The sequence below is a fragment of the Channa argus genome, unplaced genomic scaffold (assembly GCF_033026475.1).
Source record: "Channa argus isolate prfri unplaced genomic scaffold, Channa argus male v1.0 Contig013, whole genome shotgun sequence".
NCBI lineage: Eukaryota > Metazoa > Chordata > Actinopteri > Anabantiformes > Channidae > Channa > Channa argus.
The window spans coordinates 124073-131582 of NW_027125232.1; the positions used below are offsets into that span (position 1 = coordinate 124073).

General features: G+C 40.7%; 1 non-coding gene across 1 annotated transcript; it reads left to right on the forward strand.

Moving 5' to 3' along the window:
- The first annotated feature begins 5739 nt into the window (after window positions 1-5739).
- trnar-ccu (transfer RNA arginine (anticodon CCU)) lies at window positions 5740-5812 on the forward strand. Its single transcript has one exon. It is a non-coding gene; the product is annotated as a tRNA-Arg (tRNA).
- Window positions 5813-7510: the final 1698 nt, after the last annotated feature.

Sequence of the window (7510 nt, forward strand, 5' to 3'; positions counted from 1 at the left end):
ATGCGGCACTAAGGTCTAGTAAGACGAGTACAGACACAAGTCCATTATCTGAAGCCAGGAGAAGATCATTGGAGACTTTTACCAGTGCTGTTTCTGTACTGTGATGAGCTCTAAATCCTGACTGAAAGTCTTCATACAAATTATTCCTGTAAAGGTGATCACATAATTGTTTTGCAACTACTTTTTCAAGGATTTTAGAAATAAACGGGAGATTTGATATTGGTCTATAGTTGGCTAAATCCCCTGGATCAAGACAAGGTTTTTTAAGTAATGGTTTGATTACAGCAACTTTATAGGCCTTTGGTACATAGCCAGTTTCTAAAGATAGGTTAATCAAATCTAATATGAAAGTGTCTATTAAAGGTAGAACATCTTTAAGCAATTTGGTTGGAACAGGGTCTAAAAGACATGTTGTTAGTTTTGAGGAGGCGGTAGTTGAACTTAGCTCAGTGAGATCTATGGGTGAAAAGCAGTCTAAGATGGATTGGGGCCTTATTGAGCATTCTATAGCTGTTGTACATGAAGATCTAGCCGTAATATTTGTAGGGAGGATCTGGTGAATCTTTTCCCTAATGGCTACAATTTTACTAGTAAAGAAAGTCACAAAGTCATTGCTGCTCAAAGTTAAGGGAATACTAGGCTCAACAGAACTATGGCTCTTAGTCAGCCTGGCTACAGTGCTGAACAGAAACCGGGGGTTGTTCTTGTTTTCCTCTATTAATGCGGAATAATATGCTGTTCTGGCATCACGGAGAGCTTTTTTGTATGTTTTTAAACTGTTTTTCCAGGCTAACCGGGATTCTTCTAAATTAGTGGAACGCCACTTCCTCTCTAACTTTCGTGTTGCCTGCTTTAAGCTGTGCATTTGTGAATTGTACCATGGAGGTCGGCTCCTCTGATTCACTGCCTTCTATTTCAAAGGGGCAACTGTATCTAGTATCCTACGCAGTGAGGCGGCAGAATCGTCAACTAAATAATCAATTTGCACAGGAGTAAGATGGCTACTCACCATAGTATTGACACATGGTGGTGAAAAAGATGAAGAAATAATTTCTTTAAATGTATTCACAGCATTTTCAGATAAACATCTGCTGTAGTGGAATTTTTTCCTAACTGCTGTATAGTCCGTTATTGTAAATTCAAATGTTATTAGAAAATGGTCAGACAGAAGAGAATTATGAGGAAATACTATTAAATTATCAGTTTCAATGCCATATGTAAGGACAAGGTCTAACGTGTGACTAAAACAATGAGTGGGTTTATTTACATTTTGGGAAAAACCAATTGAATCTAATAATGACTTAAACGCAGTGCTCAGACAGTTACTGTCAGCATCTACATGAATGTTAAAGTCACCCACTATAATGACTTTATCTGTACTAAGCACTAAATCAGATAGAAAATCAGAAAATTCAATCAAAAACTCTGAATAAGGGACTGGAGGACGGTACACGATAACAAATAATAGTGGTTTTTGAGTTTTCCAGTTTGGGTGTGAAAGGCTAAGAGTAAGACTCTCAAATGAGGTATAACTATGTTTAGGTCTAGGAATTATTGATAAGCTAGAGTGAAATATTGCTGCTACTCCTCCACCTCGGCCTGTGCATCTAGGAACATGATAATTAATATGACTTTGGGGGGTTGACTCATTTAAACTGACATATTCTTCCTGCTGCAACCACGTTTCAGTGAGACAAAATAAACCAATTTGATGATCATTTATCAAGTCATTTACTAACAAAGATTTAGAAGAGAGAGATCTGATGTTTAATAATCCACATTTAAAAGTTTTGGGTTTTGGTTCAGTATGAGCAGTTGTATTACCCAAAGGGTTCGAGTCCAATCTGGTGTGGTTCAAAGCAGAGTGGCGCAGCGGAAGCGTGCTGGGCCCATAACCCAGAGGTCGATGGATCGAAACCATCCTCTGCTAACTGTGTTTTGTAAGCTGACTTAGGGCCTTTACAACCTTTTAGTAAAGTGAACCAGATACAGAAAGTACATATTCACCTACTGTACAATTCCAGATGCATATGAGCTTGGGAATGCAATTTTTGTATATTTCACATTCTTTTCTCTGCTCTTTCAAATGCTTTCCTCCATCTTACTATACTAACTGCTTTTATTGTCATTATTGTGTTACCCAAAGGGTTCGAGTCCCATCTGGGGTGGTTGACAGCAGAGTGGCTCAGCGGAAGCGTGCTGGGCCCATAACCCAAAGGTCGATGGTTCGAAACTATCCTCTGCTAACTGTGTTTTGTAAGCTGACTTAGGACCTTTACAACCTTTTAGTAACGTGAACCAGATACAGAAAGTACATATTCACCTACTGTAATATTCCAGATGCATATCAGCTTGGGAATGCAATTTTTGTATATTTCACATTCTTTTCTCTGCTCTTTCAAATGCTTTCCTCCATCTTACTATACTAACTGCTTTTATTGTCATTATTGTGTTACCCAAAGGGTTCGAGTCCAATCTGGGGTACAATGCCAGTTTCATATCAGCATGGCATTCTAGTTTCTACGTGTTTCACATCTTTTTCTTTGCACTTTTAAAAATTTCCCTTCTACTCACTATATCTACTGCATTTGGGGCCATTATTGTGTTACCCAAAGCCAACATGGCATGGCTCACATTATGCTCTGTATAGGAAGCAACTGTTTGGTGGAAGAACTGATGAGTAAAGGTGTTTGAGATGCCCCAGTGGCCTATTGGATAAGGCACTGGCCTCCTAAGCCAGGGATTGTGGGTTCAAGTCCTATCTGGGGTGGTTGACAGCAGAGTGGTACAGCGGAAGCGTGCTGGACCCATAACCCAGAGATCGATGGATCGAAACCATCCTCTGCTAACTGTGTTTTGTAAGCTGACTTAGGGCCTTTGCAACCTTTTAGTAAACTGAACCAGATACAGAAAGTAAATATTCACCTCCTGTACAATTCCAGATGCATATCAGCTTGGGAATGCAATTTTTGTATATTTCAAATTCCTTTCTCTGCTCTTTTAAATGGTTTCCTCCATCTTACTATACTAACTGCTTTTATTGTCATTATTGTGTTACCCAAAGGGTTCGAGTCCAATCTGGGGTACAATGCCAGTTTCATATCAGCATTGGAAACTAGTTTCTATGTGTTTCACATCTTTTTCTTTGCACTTTTAAAAATTTCCCTTCTACTCACTATATCTACTGCATTTGGGGCCATTATTGTGTTACCCAAAGGGTTCGAGTCCAATCTGGTGTACAATGCCAGTTTCATCTCAGCATGGCAATCTAGTTTCTACGTATTTCACATCTTTTCCCTTCTACTCACTATATCTACTGCATTTGGGGCCATTACTGTGTTACCCAAAGCCAACATGGCATGTCTCACATTATGCTCTGTATAGGAAGCAACTGTTAGTTGGAAGAACTGAGGAGTAAAGGTGTTTGTGATGCCCCAGTGGCCTAATGGATAATGCACTGGCCTCCTAAGCCAGGGATTGTGGGTTCGAGTCCCATCTGGGGTGGTTGACAGCAGAGTGGCGCAGCAAAAGCGTGCTGGGCCCATAACCCAGAGGTCAATAGATTGAAACCATCCTTTGCTAACTGTGTTTTGTAAGCTGACTTAGGGCCTTTACAACCTTTAAGTAAAGTGATCCAGATACAGAAAGTACATATTCACCTACTGTAATATTCCAGATGCATATCAGCTTGGGAATGCAATTTTTGTATATTTCACATTCTTTTCTCTGCTCTTTCAAATGCTTTCCTCCATCTTACTATACTAACTGCTTTTATTGTCATTATTGTGTTACCCAAAGGGTTCGAGTCCAATCTGGCGTGGTTGAAAGCAGAGTGGCGCAGCGGAAGCGTGCTGGGCCCATAACCCAGAGGTCAATAGATTGAAACCATCCTTTGCTAACTGTGTTTTGTAAGCTGACTTAGGGCCTTTACAACCTTTAAGTAAAGTGATCCAGATACAGAAAGTACATATTCACCTACTGTAATATTCCAGATGCATATCAGCTTGGGAATGCAATTTTTGTATATTTCACAGTCTTTTCTCTGCTCTTTCAAACGCTTTCCTCCATCTTACTATACTAACTGCTTTTATTGTCATTATTGTGTTACCCAAAGGGTTCGAGTCCAATCTGGGGTACAATGCCAGTTTCATATCAGCATGGCAATCTAGTTTCTACGTGTTTCACATCTTTTTCTTTGCACTTTTAAAAATATCCCTTCCACTGTTATGCTGATGATACCCAGCTATATTTATATATGGAACCAGATGAAAATAATCAGTTAATAAAGCTTCAAGCATGCCTACAAGACATAAAGGCCTGGATGTCCCACAATTTTTTACTTTTAAACTCAGACAAAACTGAATTCATAGTATTTGGGCCCAAAAATCTCAGAGATATGATGTCCAACCATATTGTTACACTAGATGGCATAAGCCTGGCCTCCAGTACTACTGCAAGGAACCTTGGAGTTATGTTTGATCAGGATCTGTCCTTTAACTCACATATAAAACAAATCTCTAGAACAGCCTTCTTCCACCTACGGAACATTGCCAAAATTAGGAGCATCCTGTCTCAAAGTGATGCCGAAAAACTGGTCCATGCATTTGTTACCTCTAGGTTTGACTACTGTAATTCCCTACTTTCAGGATGCCCCAGTAACTCCCTAAAGAGCCTGCAATTAATCCAAAATGCTGCAGCAAGAGTGCTGACTGGAACTAGCAAGAGAGATCATATTTCACCTTCACTAGCTTCTCTCCATTGGCTTCCAATTAAATGTAGAATAGAATTTGAAACCCTGCTTCTTACATATAAAGCTCTGAATGGTCAGGCTCCATCATATTTAGAAGACCTCATAGCACCATATCATCCCAGTAGACCACTTTGCTCTCAGAATGCAGGCCTACTTGTGGTTCCCAGAATTTCCAAAAGTAGAATGGGAGGTAGAGCCTTTAGCTATCAAGCTCCTCTCTTGTGAAACCAGCTCCCAGTTCAGATTCGGGAAGCAGACAGCCTCTCTACTTTTAAGTCTAGGCTTAAAACCTTCCTTTTTAATAAAGCATATAGTTATTTATAGTTATGCTGCCATAGGCTTAGACTGCTGGGGGACCCACCCCCCAATGCACTGAGCTCCTTTCCTCCTCTTGACCATCTCTCCTCTCCTCTCATCCCGCAATTGTCACCACTGTATGTCATTAACTCTGTGTGTTCTCTCCCGTAGTTGTCTTTGTCATCCTCTGTCCCCTTCTCTCTGTCCCTTTCTGCAGGTGTCCCCCGGCTTTGAAGCTGTGTGTCTTCCAGCGTGAAGCTACTGGTCCTACCAATCTGCCCAATGTTTTGTTGTTGCTTTTTGTTGCTCTGTTCTTTTCCCTCTCCCCTTTCCACTCACCCCAACCGGTCGAGGCTGATGGCCGTCCACCCTGAGCCTGGTTCTGCTGGAGGTTTCTTCCGTTAAAGGGAGTTTTTCCTCTCCACTGTTGCCTATGGCTTGCTCCAGGGGGAATTGTTGGGTTCTCTTTATATATCTTTATAATCTTGACTTTATTCTGTAAAGTGCCCTGAGATGACTTTGTTGTGAATTGGCACTATATAAATAAAGTTGAATTGAATTGAACTCACTATATCTACTGCATATGGGGCCATTATTGTGTTACCCAAAGCCAACATGGCATGTCTCACATTATGCTCTGTATAGGAAGCAACTGTTTGGTGGAAGAACTGATGAGTAAAGGTGTTTGAGAGGCCCCAGTGGCCTAATGGATAAGGCACTGGCCTCCTAAGCCAGGGATTGTGGGTTCAAGTCCCATCTGGGGTGGTTGACAGCAGAGTGGCGCAGCGGAAGCGTGCTGGGCCCATAACCCAGAGGTCGATGGATCGAAACCATCCTCTGCTAACTGTGTTTTGTAAGCTGACTTAGGGCCTTTGCAACTTTTTAGTAAAGTGAACCAGATACAGAATGTACATATTCACCTACTGTACAATTCCAGATGCATATCAGCTTGGGAATGCAATTTTTGTATATTTCACATTCTTTTCTCTGCTCTTTCAAATGCTTTCCTCCATCTTACTATACTAACTGCTTTTATTGTCATTATTGTGTTACCCAAAGGGTTCGAGTCCAATCTGGTTTGGTTGAAAGCAGAGTGGCGCAGCAGAAGTGTGCTGGGCCCATAACCCAGAGGTCGATGGATCGAATCCATCCTCTGCTAACTGTGTTTTGTAAGCTGACTTAGGGCCTTTACAACCTCTTAGTAAAGTGAACCAGATACAGAAAGTACATATTCACCTACTGTACAATTCCAGATGCATATCCGCTTGGGAATGCAATTATTGTATATTTCACATTCTTTTCTCTGCTCTTTCAAATGCTTTCCTCCATCTTACTATACTAACTGCTTTTATTGTCATTATTGTGCTTCCCAAAGGGTTCGAGTCCAATCTGGGGTACAATGCCAGTTTCATATCAGCATGGCAATCTAGTTTCTACGTGTTTCACATCTTTTTCTTTGCACTTTTAAAAATTTCCCTTCTACTCACTATATCTACTGCATTTGGGGCCATTATTGTGTTACCCAAAGCCAACATGGCATGTCTCACATTATGCTCTGTCTAGGAAGCAACTTTTTGGTGGAAGAACTGATGAGTAAAGGTGTTTGAGATGCCCCAGTGGCCTAATGGATAAGGCACTGGCGTTGAGTGAGGATTTTTAACTATAAGCTTCATCAAAAAGGAAAGTTTTAAGCCTAGTCTTAAAAGTAGAGAGGGTGTCTGCTCCCCGAATTTGGATTGGAAGCTGGTTCCACAGGAGAGGAGCTTGATAGCTAAAGGCTCTGCCTCCCATTCTACTTTTGCAAACTCTGGGAACCACAAGTAGGCCAGTATTTTGGGATCGAAGTGGTCTAATTGGGCGATACAGGACTATGAGATCTATTAAATATGATGGAGCTTGACCATTAAGAGCTTTGTATGTAAGGAGGAGGGTTTTGAACTCTATTCTAGATTTTATGGGAAGCCAATGAAGAGAAGCTAGTGAAGGTGAAATATGATCTCTCTTTCCTAATCCAGTCAGCACTCTTGCTGCAGCATTTTGGATTAATTGAAGGCTTTTTAGAGAGTTATTAGGACACCCCAGAAGTAGGGAATTACAGTAGTCCAACCTAGAAGTAACAAATGCATGGACAAGTTTTTCGGCATCACTTTGAGACAGGATGCTTCTAATTTTAGCAATGTTCCGTAGGTGGAAGAAGTCTGTTCTAGACATTTGTCTTTTATGTGACGTAAACGCCAAATCTTGGTCAAAGATAACTCCTAGGTTCCTCACCGTAGTACTAGAGGCCAAAGTTATGTCATCTAGAGTAACTATATTGTTAGACAGCATATTTCTCATGTTTTTAGGCCCAAAGAGGATGATTTCAGTTTTGTCTGAATTTAGAAGTAGGAAATTGTAGGACATCCAGTTCTTTATGTCTTTTAGACATGCTTCAAATTTGACTAATTGGTTAGTATCTTCTGG